Below are 19,635 nucleotides of genomic sequence, written 5' to 3'. Positions count from 1 at the left end.
ACTCTTGGGCTCAGTTCCCATAGCTGCTCCTGCTCAAAAGCAGCAGAAATTAACATGGGTCTGCAATAGCAGGTGCTCAGTTTTAGACGGACTACCAGTTTCCAGGCAACGCAGTGACCCTTTTTGTTCAGAGGTATCATTTTGTTAACTGTAATTGTATATACTATCTCCACTTTAATGAGAGACACCTAGTAAATTATACAGGGAAGCATTTCACTGAAGGGAACACAGGCACCCTGAGAAACTCCAGCTGTTACTCAGCAATATTTATTATTCATATGCCATCACAGTTTTCTGTGTGAGGCACCTCACACTGCAACAAAGAAAGAAAAGATGGTATCAGTTGACATCCTGCAACTCTGGATATAAAAGTTTAACTGTTCAATCCTATGGTCTTCAGGAAGGTTGCTCTTGGCTTAATAGGGTTTTGCTGCCTAGTGAGTAGTTTACAGTAGGTAATGAGCCCAAGAAATATACTATAGTTCAGTAATGCTCTAGAAAAGACCATAAGTGTGTGACAGGTCGAGAACTGTGTTGCTTGCCACAGCTGTTGGTATACCAGACATTTCAGGCTGGCAGGCAAAAGCACATGCCTATGTGCCTGATCCAGCTGTGTTGTCAATTGAAGGTCTTTGCAGAAGAAATGGGAGGTCATCACAGCTCATAGCTATTCACGTGCATGCAACAAACATAGAAAGGGAATGTAACATAAAAAGCAGGAGAAAGAGGGGGAAAACCTAGTTAAATTCCCCTTCCTTTCATCCTTTGGCTGACTTCTGCTCTAGGTGCTGTGGTACTAGAAAAAAGCTCCAAAGCCCAGACAGAGAGAGATAAACGAACCTGCCTACCCAGAGCACCCTGACATCACAGGCTTCAAACAGGAGCCATGCATTGACAGACTGCAAAAGGTGAGCCTAGAAGACCTACAGCATGGATGTTTGATTTCACGGGACCCCGTGTTGAGTGAACATTCCCAGCCCTGCTGAACAAATCATGTCCATTATTTTTCTAAGATACGCTTTGTTTAAAGCTGTATTTTCTGGATTTGGCATATCTGGGGATGTGTTTCTGCCGACTGATCAGAGCTTTGCAGACCAGGTAAGGACAGGCAGAAAGAGGAAAATTTCCCATATACTGCAGAGAATGAATGATGATTGAGAACAAAAGAACTGGCATCACTTTAATTAAGCCTTCAGGTCTGTGGAACAAAAACACTAGATTCATGATTAATATCCAATACACATAACGTTCTCTTCGGAGAACAAAGTGATGTACTATTCAATAACACCATGGATACTAGGAGAGTGGGCAGAGCTGTGGTGAGTAAGGGAGAATTACGGTGCCATATGGCACCAAAGCCCACAGAGAAAGAGCAGCTGCAAATCCACAGCAGCAGCAGCAGCTGCTGGAAGGGACTGAGGGACAGGAAACCCCTTTGAAAAATATGATGGTGTGGGAAGTGCCCATGCAGCTATAATTCTTCCTAGAGTTCTGAACAGGCATTAGTCACTATTGCTAGACACTGCAGTGGAGCCATGCAGGGTCATAGGGGTATTTTCCTGGTTATGACTTTTTCGACCCCAAAGAGCCTCTCAGTTGACTCTCCCATGTCTCTGTCCCCAGCCCTTCCATCCTTCCCAAGATGACTGCTATGCTTTATGAAGAGAAAATAACCTTGAAGAACCAGTTTTGTACCTGATCTGGAAGTTCCCTATATAAAACTCTGCAGTAAGAAGGTGTTTTAGATGTGGCACACAACCAACAGTAGACCAAAGGAGCCATGAGTCAGTTCTCAGCCTCCATTCTTCAGTCCCTCCTGGCTGCACCTACTTGTGGTGAGGGAGAACAGGAGATACATGCAGATCAGCATTAAAGAATAACCTTTGACCAGAGGCTGCTCCATGCAAATAAATGTTGCAGTAGCTTCTGTTACGAGTATACAAAAACCTATAATATTTCTAACACCATAGAAGGAAAAAACAGAAGAAAACACGATGCTAATTAAAATACAACCCCTTACAAAAGGAGGCTACAATATTTCAGCTATGATTTCCTGTTGGAGTGCGGGCGTACCTTTTAGAAAAGCAGTCAGCCTTAAAGAAAATTCCTGGCAATGGTGAATCCATCAAAACCCTGAATAAGTTGTTCCTCTGCTTAATTGGCCTCACCATAATATGCTAATCAATGGTAAATAATTGCTTTTTAATGGCAACCACTCTGTGCAGCCTTTAATTATCCACAAGTTTCCTGTAAATCATCACCATCTCCAACCAAGCAGTAACATACCCACTAATAGCTCTGAAGCTTCAGAAAAATCTTTGGTGACTCGACTGTCTCATCCAAGAAGCTCAGCCTTGTCCCTCCAAAGTCAGGTACTCAAAGCAGATTGCATATTTGGAGAAGATCAGACTATAGAAGTGGAAAAAGGCAAGTTTCACCCATATTTACCAGGCAGAGTTTGGCTTTTACATAGCTGTTTTTCTCTTTTGCTTAATGCATTTCATTTGTGATGAAAAAAATTTATGTCCTCATTTTATTTTGTAAGGAGTACATATGGGAAAAGGCTTCCATGTGGCAGCAGTGATCTTAACAGATGCTCCCCTTTGGGCAAACACAGGCTTTTAATGGAAAAATTGCTGAGCGAGGTGCCAGGTATCTTATCTTGATGGAGCAAATTCATATTGAAATGAAAGTTTAGTTTATCTCCCGTGTTCCTTTTTATGATGTTAGCTCCTATCCTGCATCACAAGCAATGTTTAACTTAAAGATATTCACATCAGATATAAAAACAGGGTATTGGAACTTAAATCAGTTAATGAGCACAGTTTGTTAAATTGCCAACCTAACCCATGAAAAGGGAGATTATAATTGCAGCTTATTCTTCACCTGTCACTCATTTCTCTTAAGGGAAATGATTGTTGTTTTTTACATGGAGTCATCAGTCAGACTCTTGGGTGCCTGATGAACTGCGATAAAATGAACGTAGGAAACATAAAGAGTCAAGTCATTCATTACTTTGTCTTGTACACCACTTGTAGACAAGGTGCCAGCTGCAGGAAAACCTCTCTCTGCCCCACACTTGAGTTGCAATGGGCCTATTATTCAGTGCCAGGCTATGGTTTCCTAACTTTTCCGGCATCAGCTTAATAGTAGCGTCAGCTGGGCATCATGCCATGTACATCAGCTATGCCTCATTTACCCTCCTGCTCCCAATTAGCTCGATCATGATGATAAAACCAGGAGAAAGACCTTTGGATAGAAGGCACATATTTATTTGGCCAACAGTCTAGTAAAAGGAAGGAAGGATGGGGAACTCATAAAGGGGAGGAAGGATGGATTGTGATCTTGGCTGTTCTGCAAATGCTCCATGTGACTGCCACTTCTCTCAGCCTCCTCTTCTCCTCCCCGTCCCCCCCCATCCCATCCCCCCCCACGGGGAGAATTCTTTGCTTTGCTCATGGAAGTCTTTTAAGCCACTCCGATGCCACAGTGACAAGATATAGAAATGACTAAAAATAAAGGAGTCCAAGAACTTTAAATAGCAGGATTAAACACTCATGTTCACAGATCTACAGTTACTTGCTGATGTCTGTTCATCAGAAATCTTTGTTGAATTTCATGTCATCGTATTTTGTTTGCTGTGGCTGTTAGGTTGTGAAGCAATCATCTCAGCTGTAATCCAAAAAGCTGAATGTAGTTATTTTGGGCAGAGGAGAGAAACCTTCTGCTTTAAGACCTCTGTGCAAGAGTTACAAGCCACAGCAATCTAGCTGTGTGAGAGAAAGCTCTTTTATTTATCTAGCAAGTAGTGTTTCCACTAGCACGCAGGAGCATTACTCTTAACAGAGACCCCTAGATTTGAGGTACATGCAGGGCTTACTATAAACTGGACAGGAAAGGGCAATCTGAAACTCCCTGCTATTGACTTTGTGACATGATCTGACAGATCACTTAAATGTAAAGATCCTGTATCTCCCTGTGAACAATGCTAGGGGAAAAGTTGTTCTCAGTTCCAAGGCAGGCAAATTAAGGAAAAGATGCTAAATACCTCTCCAACAGCTGCAAAGAAAATCTTCACCTGGAAAAAACTCTAGTTTAAGATTTCCTTCATTTTGGCCTTTTGACCCATTTTCTGTAACCTGTTGCCCATCCTCTAAAAAAATTATTTTGCCTACATAATTCACGGTCTTCTGAAAGGAGGTGTTCTTTTTGAAGGTAATAGAATCAAATTAATGTTGTGTGAAGTCCTCCAGGAAATCTGTACCCAGTCTGGTCGTGATGGATGTTCAAGGCTGGCACAGCCAGTCCGGGAGTGCCAGCACCCAACACAGGGCATATTGCAGCCTTAGAGCATGGAGACAGCAAGAGTCAAGCTAAAGGTCCCATCTAGACCAAATGTCTGTCCATTCCAGGTCAGAAATGTGATGAAAGTCACCTGCAGATGCCATCTGATCCAGCCTAGTCCTTGTCCCGTTCCACCATCATTAAAATGGCCAAGTTGGGACCTGAAATCAGTCTTGTTTCCTCACCTGGGCCCCAGGCATTTGTCATATTTTGTCATTTTGGCTGTGGCCCTCCATTCATCAAAATGAGTGACAGTGGAAGCAAAAGGGAAGAAGAGAGAGATCAACATGTGATGCCATTTTTATGCCATCTGGTAGTAAGTATGGGGATGCATATGGGCAAAACATAATTTAGAAGACTTCTTAAAATGTTTACCTACAAAGATCTGCAGTTCACTAATGCAATCTTTCCTAGCAAGAATAATTCTCAGAATGACTATATCCTTTAAAACTCATAATAGTATTTACGCCTACATTATTTAAAAGAAAAGACCACGTTCTGCCTAAGCAGGCTTTCTGTGAGAGGCACTGAAGAGAGTGCAAATCACTTACAATATCTACGTATCTGGATGTTACTTTCCTTCTCCTGATTCAAAGATCATGGATTTGTTGTGCATAGCAAGGAGAGATCCTACTATTCGACTTCACTGAAAAGTTTCAGTCATTCTTTAGAGATCAAATGCAAATCAATATCAAGTCTGTAGGAATTAATTTCATCTGCATTGTAATAAATATTTCTGCCTCTGTTCAATTTCACATTTCTTTGAAAATTGGAAAACTAACACATTTGTTTCTTTCTAGCAATCATAACTCCAGCCATTCAAAATTAACCCCAAGTTTCTTTGAGAGCCTTGGATTCTTACCCAGAAGACTGACTTTCATCATTGGAGTGTGCTTAAAAATACTTACTAAATCTCATTCTAGGATTCATGTGTTCCCATCCCTTTTTAAAGTATCTGTCCAAAAGGTATCTATTGTAATGCCTTGAATATGTTGCTAACTTTGCTCACACAAATTAATAGCAGTCACTCTCATGTTTGTAGAATTGGGGACGGAGTTTCTACACGAGCTGAGTAAGTATATAACTTCCAGCAAACCCTTAAAGTGGATAGATTTACTTTGTTAAAGCAATAAAAGACCACTCCTTGTACTAACATCCCCAATATTTCTTTCACTACTGTGCACAAGATAGCATGTCAGTGGAAGAGACACATCTTAGTTTCACCAGTATTTGGAATACTGTCCATTTTTCCTTCAGTAGACTTTCTACCAGGGCACTGCAACCCCAAGCACTCTGTCATAATTCCTCAAATAATTAACAAGGAGATCATTTAAATTGAGCAAGTCAAGTCTCTGAATACACCCATTGCTCTCTAACATGGGAACATCCACAAAATGTGATGGTTGAGCAATGGCATTTATACGCAATATCAAATAATCTGGAACACCATATGAAGAATATATGAAAAGTCATGGACAGGATGTCTCCTTTGCAGCCAAAATAAAATGCTGGTTTTCAAATGAAATACGAAGTGGAAGAAATGCTTGCTTTCTTAAAAAAGTACTTTGGTGCCAAACATTTTGGAGACATTGTTGAAGAACAGTCTTTCCTCACATAGAGGTTATCCCTGTGATGCTGCCAAGGTCAGTGCCTGAGTGGGTGATTTGCCAAGTAAATGCCAGTTGTGTAATATATGCTGTAGTAGGCATGGAAGCAGATTTTACTTTCACACCCGCCTTTTGAATTGGCATTCTTTGCCTCTTTTGTGCCAATGTTGCTTCTCTTTCCCATTCTGTGCCCTCTCTTTTCACTGGAATGCCCTCACCCCTCACATATAAGCTGAATGTCCCATTGTTTGCTAGAAAGCAAGACTTGCTGAATATGGATTTTATGGAAGTCACACAGGAAAGACAGACTGTATAACTTACTACATACCTTATTCATATGGTGACCCTACCAGGAGTATATTATTTTAAAAAATCCTCCTATTTTGTCATATGTACTTGTCTACCTTATATAATAGGGAAGAAAATAGTTCTTCATTCTTCAAGAGCTCTTCTTTCTTGTCAACCCATTCTTATCTTCATGATTATATAAATTCTGCTTCAACTTTTTTCTCCCCATAATTTTGATTGTCTTCAGATGTCTTTCTTTTATGGTTACAAATTTCAATTTATTAGATATTTTCCTATGTTTCAGTCCTTAACCAGACGTTTTCAGTCAAGTCTCTCACAGTTCTACACAGAAATTAAGCACTTCTTTCTGAATGCTGACACTTACATGTATCCTCTCAAATAGGTAAACTGGGCTTACCAAAGACTTTTTAGAAGCAAGTGTTAGTAGGCAGGTAGGTTTATGCAATCAAATGATAGAATTTGTTGCACAATATTAGAAAGTTTCTGAAAGTTATATGTATCTTTGGCTGAGTTGGAGAGTGAGATCCCTGTTCTGTGTGCATTGCTTTTAGTCTAGGTTTGCCATAGACCACAATGTTCTCCTTTGCTATGGGAGCAGGGCACAATGAGCAGGCTGAACAGGGACCATATCTTTAGAGTCCCACACCTACCCCTCGGTAGCCAAAGTAGGAGATTAGCCTTGTATCCTTTGAAGCTGCAAAGGATTCCTTCCAAGAGCCAAGAAGGGGCTGAGGAACAATAGTTACTCTGAGTGTTCAGATGTACATACAGGTTACCTCAGCTGCACAGCTCTTCACTCATCAGTCAAGCAGTTGTATTAGTCAGGATGTGTGCTCTGATCCTGGGGCGAGCATTAGAAGTTTCAACTTAGCTTGCATCTCCTTCACTCCTTAATCCAACTAAACCTTCTTTTTCCTATTGTCTCAGAGCATGCACATAGGCAATTACTGCCTCTCATCCAGTGCTTGGTCAAATGTTAAATATAGTAACATGATGGGGTGTGGAAGCTCTGAGTCATAATACCTTTACTGAACGTCTCTAAGACGGATCACTTAGACTGCTCAGTGGCTCAGAAAAAAGCCCAAATGTTAAGCCAACCAAGCAGTGTATTAAAGTATTTTGTGTAGGTCTTTTAGTCAGAAGAGACAGAAGGGGCCTCATTGTGTAGGGCTCATCAAGCCTCCAGGGATTTGTGAGATCCAATTAATACGTACTGTCAGGGGTGGCTGCTGCCACTGCAGTCTTATACCTGGTATATACAATGTCAGTGGAGTCTTTGGCATGCAATGATTTTGCCATGGGGAATTCCACTTAGGAGAATTTTTCTTTGGAGGAAAGTAGTAGTTACTCACCTATTAATGCCTGCTATCAATAGGAAGCAAAAAAAATGGCACCCTGCTGGAAAAAGGTAAAAAAACCCAAACACTTCTTTGAAACATCTGGACAATGTTATTTTTTCTTTCTGCTGAGAGCTATGGCTTCACCTAAGCATATGTCAAATTAAGTTATTAAGAAAGGGTAGTTAACACTCAGCTTAGACTCCCTGTCAGGTTTCTCCATTTCTAGGTTCCTGAACACACAGAAACAGAGGGACATTGTGTACAGCATTTGTATGGGGAGAGAAGGGGAATGAATGGAAACTCATTAATTTCTTTGGAAATGTTATTATGAAATAGGTCACCTTCTTTAACAGGGAGGAGAAAGTCTGCAGATGCTAATCTTTGATGCTCTTTGAATCACACTTTCCTTTGCAGAACACTAATATCGGCACTTTGCTATAACTGAACTCAGAAGAATTGCAGGTGTAGCCACCTACTATTATATTCAGGAATCTAAACAGACAGAAACCTTGCACATGCTTCCCAATATTTCTTCGTAGAATTTGATTGCACAACATGTCTGCAAGCAGTTTAACAAAATATGAAGAAACACTTCCCCCCAACTTACAGAACAAAAGAGAATGTATTCTTACCTATGGCAAAATATATTTTATTCTGATCTAAAATTATATTTTGCTAAGCTGTCTTTGTGAGTTACTTTCTCAGTGGGAGTTGTTATTTCTCCCACTCTTCCTACAGTAAATCAGTTGCTCTTTTTTAATAACCACTGTTTAATAACTTCCTTCCTATCAGAGATTGTAACAGGATGCTCAAATTATCTTATTCTTTCAGAGACTGTATTTAATCAGCGACTTCACTTTATCTCATTATTTCCACAGTTGTATTACTCAATATATTTAACATCTATGTTTAACTTGTTAGTATTTAGTATCACAGCATTGAGGTTCTTCACAAAAAATAAGAGCACAACAGACTAAGTTTCCTTTTTTTGCATTTTCTTAAATTCATGGGAGGTAATAAAACATAAACACTTAAGTGTTTGTAAAAGAGGTTTTTCACTGCCAAATGACCCATCATCTTTCCTGTAACTTTTCTTAGCTGAACTTCATAGGAACAAATGCCCAGCTCCTTTTCTTTTTCTCTTTCTCTTTCTCTACAGCATCAGCTTCAGCTTCTCTTTCTCAACACTGGTTAGACTCAATTTATATCTAGGACCCATGAAGGTAGAAGTCCTACTCTCATAGACTTTTAGGCAGCTAAGAAGAGGCTCAGCCTGATCCAAATTATGCAACATGCTAAAATGATGCAAAAGGAGCTAACTCTCCACAAGTCTTCCATGTGTTGACTCTTGGACCCCCACAAGCTACAGCCCATGCTTTGAGATGACACTGACTCCCATCTTATTACATACCAATACTAAAATGGAAACTGCACTTGCAGCTGGACTATTAGGCTCAAAAAGCAGAAGAGAATTAAGATAGGATAAATTTAGCTTTTCTTTACTTAATAAGTGCAATGAAATTTCTTAAGAGTTTGAAGTTTAAATTAATTGGGACAAAAGTACATGGACAGTATTTTGCCTTAATTAGGAACTGCTTATAAAAAAAAACACTAATGTGTCTCCACTTCACTTCACTGATAACCTGACTTCATCTTGATACCCAGCAAATCCATTTATTTCTGTTAAGGGTCAACTGTTAAAAAAAGCTTAATATTTAGCCACCAGTGCTTATCATTAGATCCTCTATCCTCTTTTCTGAGTTGAAGACAATATTGTCTGAATAACTTATACTCCTTGAGTGCTTGTTTCTCTAACCGTATAAACACACACAAAAGCTTCCAATTTTTGCCACTTCCGTGATGCTCCTAGTAAAATTAATTTGTAGATTGCAGTTTCAGGCTTACATCTTAGCTCACTTTAGGGAGATATCACATAGTTTCATAGAATCATAGAATCATCAGGGTTGGAAAAGACCTCTAAGACCATCAAGTCCAACTGTCAACCCAACTCCACCACGTCTCCTAAACCATGTCCCGAAGTGCCACCTCTACACATTTAACAACTCCAGGGACGGTGAGCCCACCTCCTCTCTGGGCAGCCTGTTCCAAAGCCTGACCACTCTTTCAGCAAGAAGTTCTTCCTAATATTCAATCTAAACTTCCCCTGGTGCAACTTGAAGCCATTTAGTCTCATCCTATCACTAGTTACTTAGGAGAAGAGACCAACACCCACCTCGCTACAACCTCCTTTCAGGTAGTTGCAGAGAGCGATAAGGTCTCCCCTCAGCCTCCTCTTCTCCAGGCTAAACCCCAGCTCCCTCAGCTGCCTCTCATAAGACTTGTTCTCCAGACCCTTCACCAGCTTCGTTGCCCTTCTCTGGACACACTCCAGCAACTCAGTGTCTTTGTTGCAATGAGGGGCCTAAAGCTGAACACAGTACCCGAGGTGCGGCCTCACCAGTGCTGAGTACAGGGGCACGATCACCTCCCTGCTCCTGCTGGCCACACTATTCCTGATACAAGCCAGGATGTTGTTGGCCTTCTTGGCCACCTGGGCACACTGCTGGCTCATGTGCAGCCGGCTGTCAGCCAGCACCCCAGGTCCTTCTCCGCCGGGCATCTTTCCAGCCACTCTTCCCCAAGCCTGTAGCGTTGCATGGGGTCGTTGTGGCCCAAGTGCAGGACCCAGCACTTGGCCTTGTTAAACCTCGTACAGTTGGCCTCGGCCCATCGATCCAGCCTGTCCAGATCGCTCTGCAGAGCCTTCCTACCCTTGAGCAGATCCACACTCCCGCCCAGCTTGATGTTTTCTGCAGACTTACTGAGGGTGCACTCGATCGTCTCATCCAGGTCATTGATAAAGATATTAAACAAGACTGGCCCTAACACTGAGCCCTGGGGAACCCTGCTTGTGACCGGCCACCAGCTGGATTTAACTCCGTTCACCACAACTCCTTGGGTCGGCCATCCAGCCAAATTTTTATCTAGCGAAGAGTACACCTGTCTAAGCCATGAGACTCCAGCCTCTCTAGGAGGATGGTGTTGCTAATGGTGTCAAAGGCTTTACTAAAGTCCAGGTAGACAACATCCACAGCCTTTGCCTCACCCACTAGGTGGGTCACCTGGTCACAGAAGGAGATTAGGTTGGTCAGGCAGGACCTGCCTTTCATGAAGCCATGCTGGCTGGGCCTGAACCCCTGGTTGTCCTGAACATCCCTGGTGAGCACACTCAAGATGAACCACTCCATAATCTCCCCTGGTACCGAGGTCAGGCTGACAGGCCTGTAGATCTCCAGATCCTCCTTCTGGCTCTTCTTTTAGATGGGTGTCATACTGGCAAGCCTCCAGCCATCTGGGACCTCCCCTGTTAACCAGGACTGCTGAAAAATGATGGAGAGTGGCTTGGCAATCTCCTCCACAAGCTCCCTCAGTACTCTCGGGTGGATCCCATCTGGCCTCATAGACTTGTGAGTGTCCAGGTGGCACAGCAGGTCATAAACTGCTTCCCCCTGGATTATTGGGGGTTTAACAACATGGTCTCACATCACAACATGTCCTGGTCCATGCTTCCTGCTCTAATATAAAGGTACAGCTAGAACATTGAACATTGAAATGTTTGCTAGAACTTTTTTGCTGGGCTAATCATCAACTCATTTTTCAGGCATCCATCATCAGATACATCCTTCAGTAGGTTTCAGATCTGTTCTAATTTTGTTTTGAAGACTATTCCAGCATACAGTGTGTCAAGGATTGGGCTATTGTGATTTACAGGGTATTCAGAAGAGACAGCAGAGGTTGCAAAAGGAAGACTTTAGAAAAATTATGAGGAAATCAATATCTCTGATAAAATGCTTGTTGTGGTTGCAGTCGCACTGTAAGTAGTTTTCTTCATTAAAAAAGAATTTATTTTTGCATGCCTGGAGTCTGCTCATGTTATTATTTGAAATGCAATACTTGAAACATAGGGGAGTGCAAATGTGAGGTGAGAAATTCCTAACACAATTCATTAGTGTATCTAAGCAACCAAGCAGAGGACTGGATGTGCTGTCTCATGGCCTTCTGAAACTTTACAGTACCTGCCACTCACCAGTGTGGCCCACTCTGACAACAGACATAAAAATGGAAACTTTGATCAATCTGACCCCAGGAAAAGCAATACCATTAAGCTGTGTTTTAGCATCATAGACCCATCGTATAAACTATTCAAGAGAGCTGCTACAGGCTGAGAAGAATAAACTTTCCATCTCTGCTTCATTCACCATGATGTGCCTCTCACTGCTTTCTTCTCTTCCTCAGCCCTACTTTCCCCTCCTCCTTCCCTTTTCAACTCCTAATTCTTTCACTGCTTCCCATTCAGGCCTTGCCCTCTGCATTCAGTTTCTGCTTCTCAGTCCCCTTTGCCCACTCCCCACCCTGTCTGCTCCTTTTTGGGTTCAGTTCTTCTTACTTCAGGCTTTTATTTCTCTGAGGGATTTGAATAATCACTCCTTCTTTTTTGATCTCATTGTCATCTCAATAGGTCTTGCTGCCTTCCACCCTTTCCTCAAAAGGTAGGTTTCCAAAGAACATATTCCCTCCAGAAAGGAGGAAAAGGACCTCTGAAACTCACTGACCCTTTCTAAATTGGATGTCCCATTGTGTATCACAGAATTAGGAATTTTTCCATTGTATGAGAATGTTAACTTTGTTAGTGAATTTTTTTTAATGAGCACATTAAATTCCTCTTTAGCCTTAAAAAGATGTAACTTTGTCTATTACCCTATCATGATTAATTTCTGTCTCTGCTTGGTCGATGGTCAGTTTTAACAAGGCTGATTTAGTCATACACTAAATTTTATGTAAAACATCAGGAGGAGGAGCAGACCTTACTAAAGGCCAAATAAATCCCTTTATACTATATGAACTCTCTCTCTCTCTCTCTCTCTCTCTATATATATATATATACACACTATATGAACTAGGAATCTAAGGCTGACACATCATTTATACTCTTGACCACATTTTTAAAATGCCCCTCAAACCTAACATCTGCAACTGAATGCTCTTGAATGCAACTATGCACAGCTGAGCATCTGACCCCACTGCTTGGGCAGAGAAGTCTGTCACATCTGATCTTGTTCTTTGCCATAGGTCAGATAAAAGACCCAGACACAAACACCAAGGTGTCACACACAGGGTATCTCAGGAAGAAATTTTACAGCGGTATTTCAGAGTCATAACTACTGACAATAAATTAGAGAATAAGTAGAAAAATAAAAAAAAAAAGAAACAATTTTGCAGCTCTTATCAAAGGCTGGCCCTTTCTTTCCACAGTATGTGGAAAATGAAATAAAAGAAAATTCTCAGTGATATGCAGGGATCAAGAAAATTCTCAGTGATATGTAGTCAAGGCCACAAAACAAGAAGACCTTGAGCCAAACTTCTTCAAAGGTCAGGGATCCAGGCATAAGATATTCAGCTAGGCTTTTTGTTCCTTATGTATTCTTGCAATGGCAGATCACTGGAAGTTTGCTTTCAGCCCTTGTATCTAGGCCAGGAAATGTTAAAACATTCCTTTTTATCCTCCAGTACCCGATTACCACGTTACTAAATAAGGATTCCAAAATAAAATGAATGCAGAACCATATGGTTAGTTCTGACTACCATCTTGCAGAAAAAAAATCACTCATGCTTCTGTTCTGTACTACAGATGGTTCTGATGGACAGCATCATGGAAAGCCACATTTTTATTGCTGAGGAAAATGTGAAGACAATTCTGCAAATCTATTTATGGAACATTCTGCTTCTATTAGACACAGGGATAGGTAACCAGAGAGTACTTTTGAAGAGTTGCCATTTCTATTCTATATTCTGCTCCACATGTATTATCTGACCATGGAAACGTCCTAGCAAATGGAAAAACTATGTTTTGATGAATGCATTGCTGGATCCAGCCCTTAAGACTCAATTTTCTTTTATCACTTCCATCTCAGTTCCCAGAATTCTCATTTCTACCTGCAAGACTGAGCCCATTGCTATTTGACTTTTTTGTGCATCAGGAAGTATGGTTATTTTGTCTTCTAAACTTGGAAAGCCTGACTGCCTGGTCTTTTGAAGAAACTGTGGTCTTTAGTAGTTGCATAGTAGACACATCTGACTCATCACCTTAACTCTGTGGGCTGATGACTAAAGAAAAAAAAAAAACCAGCAAAAAAAATTAGTCCTTAGTCCAAGATCTCTTTTCCTTTACACTGGTAATTCCCATTCATCTCAACAGTTTTCCTGTTAATGGATGATGTAAACCAATGAGTAATTTTAACTTTCAAGTTTTCATTTATGGTTTTCTTATACTACAGAACAGTAATGTCCAAAATGTTCAATCTAAAGATATCACAATATTGCCAAACAAAATTTTACTGCAAAACATACATATTTAGATTAAAATGTCTCAGAATGATCTCTTCACAAAACATAGGAACATTCATTTTAACAACAAGAAAAAATCATTTTCATGTCATCTGCCCATGACCGTAATATTATGAATTTCAGTCTGCTCCTGCTGAACACAGAGGAAGAGAAATCCAGCCCATTCTCCCTCCTCCTCCTCCTCCTCCTCTTTGCCCTTTGCAAGGATTTAAATAAGATTTCCATATCTACTTTTACCACTTACATTCTGTTTCACAAATAAGCTGTTTTGTGTAGATGCAGATAGCACACGTTCACAGGCATTCCTGTTCTACATTCAGTTTCTACTAGTTTGCATAATTTTCTCTTTAGGGATTCTTACAAAAAGTGATGGGGATAGAAGTCTTTTTTTTTACCCCTCAGCCATGAATTCCATCTGTTGTCATGGCACTGAACCCAGTGTTGAATAGCAGCCAGCATTGCTTTTGATGTTCTGTAGGATTAGTAGAGATGTCTGATGTTATTGTGCAAGATTTTTCATAAGAGTAGCTCTACCTGAGCTTTATGCCAATGTACAGTTGCTAAATTAATAAATAAATGTGGTATGCCATCAAAGTTCACATTCTGGGGGCACTCCCTTGGACCTTTACTATTTTATAATGGCTCACAGAAAGTTTTTGCAATTACTTTCATTTCTACTAACACAACTCAAATGTATGCAGCATTTTATTAAAGGTAGATGAGAAGTAGTATGGCCAATGAAATATAACTGACAATCTGTAGCTGATGATCTAATGAGGCAAACTTTATTTGTATGATCTTCTAATCAAAGTATTTTGTGATTTGGCTCTACCTTTGACTCTGACATTTTTTACTGAGCTGTCAAGTAGACAAAGTTCCCATTGATCCTAGCTCTGGGAGGAGTCAAATATCCAATAATTAGAGGTATTCTTCAATGCTCAGGACATTCAGGTTGTCCTGTTTTAGACTTCAAATCTCTTGACACACATTAATCAAACTTTCACAAATGCCCATGGAGTAGAAGAGCTTTTTTGTTGTTTTTGTTTTCTTATAAAGGTAAGTATCAATGCTGTTTAGGATTTTTTCCTGCCATCTCTGTTTCATCAAAGGTTGTCAGTCTATCAATACCTTGTCTTGTTTATGGATATATTTTGGGAAGATTTCCAAGTTTCAAGATGGGATTTCTGGTCAAAACAGAGAACGTCACACCTTGGCACATGCTCAGGAAAAGGACGTGTAAAGTTTTCTGTAACAGATGATTACAAAGGGCAGCAAATGAAAAAAGCTCTGCTGCTTCCTTTTCCTGTCTCTAAGAAATCAAGTTTGCTTCTGCTTCTCAGGGAGTATTCAGGTTATATGGGGCCAGGGCAGTGGCTTTCACCTTGAGGGGATGAAAAGGTAGCAATTGACACCTCCTGTACTCAATCGTCCTTCCCTGCAGGAGCAGCAAGCACATTTTCTGTGCTGTTTCCCATGGAGAAGCAGTCTAGCACTTCATCCTTGGAAGAGAAACCTTCAGTTTTGCCTTTACAGCTAAGAGGTCTTGTCTCAGCTTTGGCCCAGGAGGGTAGCCTAGTGAATGAGTCTTTCTAACAGAAGTGGAAGACTTAGGCCTCAGGTGCAGAGAGTACTCAACACAATGTGGATTTGGCATCTTGCAATGAAGGCGAGTGCTCTAGACTGTCCTCTACTGCTTCAATAAACTGTTTTAATAGACTGCTCTCCTGTATTCTCTGCATCCTGAGAAGATGAACAGGAACTAGATATTTATTTTCTTGTCTAACTTCTGAAATATTACTGATTTGCAGCCCCTTAGGTGTATGCTGTATTTCTAGATAAAAATAGCCTTTTTCTTTCCCAGGTTCATTATTTTCATATTAACTGCTTGCACAGCCTACAAGGTTCTTGAGAATGGCATTGGACTCTTAAAAGTGCTTGCAATTTACTCTGGCTTTTTCACATTTGAACCCTCTTTAAATGAAACTGTGCAGCCAGCTCAGCTGGTGTTTATGTGGAGTAAATCCACTGATTTCAGGAGTAGTATCCTGAAGTTACTTCAGTGCAAATTAACATGTTATTAAAGTAATTAATCAGCTTCTGGTTAGAAAGGCAAATCTAGGATACAGATATGTTGCCTTGTAGTTCAACAACAGTTTTCTGAGGTTTCCCTAGGGAAAGGATAAGGATAGTTGGACTTCTTGGGATACAGGATGGAACACAAAATGGCAGTATGTTGTGCTGTGCAGGTGGAGTTTCAACCCTGCATGTCTTGCCCTGACTGGTGAGCCAGTAAGGCTAAACTTTGATAAATTTGGTGAAGTTAGGGAGCTTCAAAACTGCAGTAACAAAAAACACAAAAAGCACCTGTTATAGAGTGTATGGAGGTAAGTTCTTGTTTAATGTGAGAAAAAAAAATCAGCATCATTTAATCTCTTGGGACAGAAGTGGCAAAAAGACAGATGCTTTTGTTTTAAAAGAAGAAAGTCAGCATGGGCCACAGTACTTTTTCTACTTTCTTTAGAGGCTTTTTACCCAAATCTTCAACTCAGCCTATTAAATGCACATTTCTTTTGTAGCTGATATATCAATGTCTGTACATATGCAGCACCACATGTGGATGATTGGGATACGGCTCAACAGTAAACTGGTTTGGAAGCAGCACAGCTTAGCCACTGGTGAGACAGAGACCAGACACTCACTTTATACCAATCCTCAAATCTTATTGCTGTGTGATGCCTCAGTCCCCAGCAGCTACAGCCTGGAGCACATATGTAGCATGGGAGTGGCATTAGCTAGGAAACTCTGCTGAGCATCTGCTGCAGCCCTGCTCACCTCTCGCTTCAACCAGAGGAATGCAATATGCTCAAATATTTGCTGTACAGTCTCTGTGTCTCCAGGCCTTTACCATACATCCTTCAGCAGGACTGAGAAAGAGATTACCACGGCTGGAGATATGGGTGATAACTATACCCTAGCTTTTCAGTGAAAGGAGGGGACAAGAACATGCCGTTATTGAAGCAAATACAGAATACCGTATCTGGAGCTACTCTACTGTGCAGATGGGAGTCCTTTCTGCTGCGCCTTAGTATGAAGAGGGTGGTAGAGCACTGACAGTGACAGCACCACAGTGACTCCAGTCCAAGGTCAACCACAGCTGTTTCTCTGGTTTTCATGTGCCACAAAGGAAGGGGAGAACCAGAGGCCAAGAATCTGGAGTCCATTTGCAGGTTAGATCGAATCTCATCATAGCGAAAAATCTCTCCCTGATACGAATATCATTTAGCCCCTGCATTAAGCATTTGGTGCTGAGTATACAATACAGATGCATGCCATTTGTAGCCTGTAAAATTAAAGATTGCCTCTTCACTGATGTTTGGATTTATAAAACACATCCTTTATAGGCTCCCAGTACACAGGTGCAGAATTGCTAGCTGAACATGAGCCCATGAGCTGCGTAGTAAGGAGGGATGCACATGTATTAGCAGCAGGCTCTATCAGTGAAATTGTTTTCATTTTTCACTGTCTTAGTCCTGTGGCTTAGACTGACCTACCCTTCAGAAAGCAGAGTAGGGCTTGGTTCCCTGTGCCCAAAGAGAAGAGGCTTGCCTAGCGAATAAGTGTCATGATATCCAACGGTGTGAATTTTACTCAGTTGCATTTTTCCAGTTATTATCCCACGTAGCCCATAGATAAGATATAACTGCAGGAGGAACATATAGGTCCAGGGCCAGAATGATCCTGTCTCCTCTCAAGGACCCTCCTTGGCCACTAAAACATTTATCCTCCTTAAGAAGATCGAAGAGTTAGTCTCTTTTTTTAAAACAAAACAAAACAAAACAAAACAAAACAAAACAACAAGAAAAAAACCTCCCACACACAAAGATGTTGAAGCACTCTTTTTTCCATGTTTTAGTAGACTACGCTGCATTATTTGCATTTTATTTGGCTTTGCACTGCACTGAGAGTATCTTCAGAGATAGGAACCTCATTGATAAAAAGCACAATTGTCTGATCTGCGTCAGTCATGCTGATGGATGCTGTAGATATCTTGATATTATGGTGCTCAGTACTGTCAGATGGAGCTTGCAGATCAGCATAAAATTATACTTATAATGAAGTTGGGAGCAAAAGGCAATTAATATGTACTGTTAACAGGTTTTCAAAAAGTGGCAGGAAGCCTACTGAGCTCTCTTCTCACAATATATCACCGGCAAAAGTTTTAGAGATAACCTGTTTTCAAAAGACAGAGAGACAACAAGACAGGGAGACAGAGATCTATCAAAGCAAAAGCATTTAGGCCCAGATTATGAAGCCTTTACTGAAGCTCTTGAGCAGTTACATGTCAAGTCCCATTGACTTCAACTTCTCATTAGCATGAGAAAGAGTTGCATAGTTTGGCCTTTAGTTAGATAGTAGGCTTAAAAAATACACATTTGTCGACTTTCAGCTGAAGCTTCTCACTAACACTAATTCTATTCAGACTACCCAGCTAAAAGAAAATCTAATAAAGTACCTGCATGTTTTTTTCTATGCACTTGTTTACACAGGGGTGAAATCCTGTTCAATTTAGAGAATATAGCTTCTAGTCTAGGATTAAAAAAAGGAATCACCGTCTGCTGCATTTTCATCCTTGAATGCCAAGCCAATCTTTCCGAAAAATTGTTATGATTTGATTTCAGTTTCTGAAATGTGCACATATTTCACAGGTGTTCTGAAATATTTCCTTTTTATATAGAGAGAAACAACACAAGTCTTACCAACAACTGAATATTCTTGGGCAAAAACTGCCTTCAATAAGTTTGCACTAGTAGAAAAATCTGTTTCTTGACACAAAAATAAGGTACAGGGGGCTTTCCTTCACTTAGTGTTAGTAAGAATTAGTTATTTCCTAAATTTATGACAATTTCAGAATTACAAGATGCAGATATGTTTTTTTAAAGCTGCTTAGGCAGTGAAATGGAAGGTGCTGATTGAAGAGCTCTCTTCTGTATATACTTGAAGCTATTATGTATGCCAGACAAATTACACACCAGAGGCTGAATGTGTACTAGGGTAGTCAAACATTTCAGGGTAAACTTTCAGGGCCCTCATCTCTTTCAGTAATCCTGTGTTTTAATATGTGAACATAATTCAAGACTACCTTGTCCTTTGAGGGTTTCCATAATTGTTTTGGAAGGTCAGTGTGCAGTTCCAGTTGTTTTTAGATAGAATCCAATTGTATCTAAAGATATAACAATACACACATGGCTGCAGATCAAAAAAACCTTGAAATAATTGTTTGTCTACAGTATTTAAGAGATACTGGAGAAAATAACTATGCAAATTACAGGGTGGAGATGGGCTAGGTAATATATTTTATATCTTATGCATTTAATGCTACACATTTTATTTATTCCACCAGTGTTCTTCCTATGCTTTCTCATTCGTTGCTGTTAAAGAACAACAAGTTGTCTCATTACATACATAAATCTTCTTTGATTGTTCTGGACAAATTATTTCTCTGCCTCTGCAATCTGGCTTTCAAAAACATTTGTTTTGCACCTGGGTTCTCCAAAGGCAGAAGGAAGTGGCAGCATTTAAAAGCATAAGAGCAGCACCTATTCCACTAACAATATCAAAGCTGAACAAGA

Source organism: Phalacrocorax carbo, chromosome 1 (assembly GCF_963921805.1).
Source record: "Phalacrocorax carbo chromosome 1, bPhaCar2.1, whole genome shotgun sequence".
In the NCBI taxonomy this organism is placed as follows: Eukaryota; Metazoa; Chordata; class Aves; order Suliformes; family Phalacrocoracidae; genus Phalacrocorax; species Phalacrocorax carbo.
Note: the sequence above shows the minus strand (reverse complement) of the source record.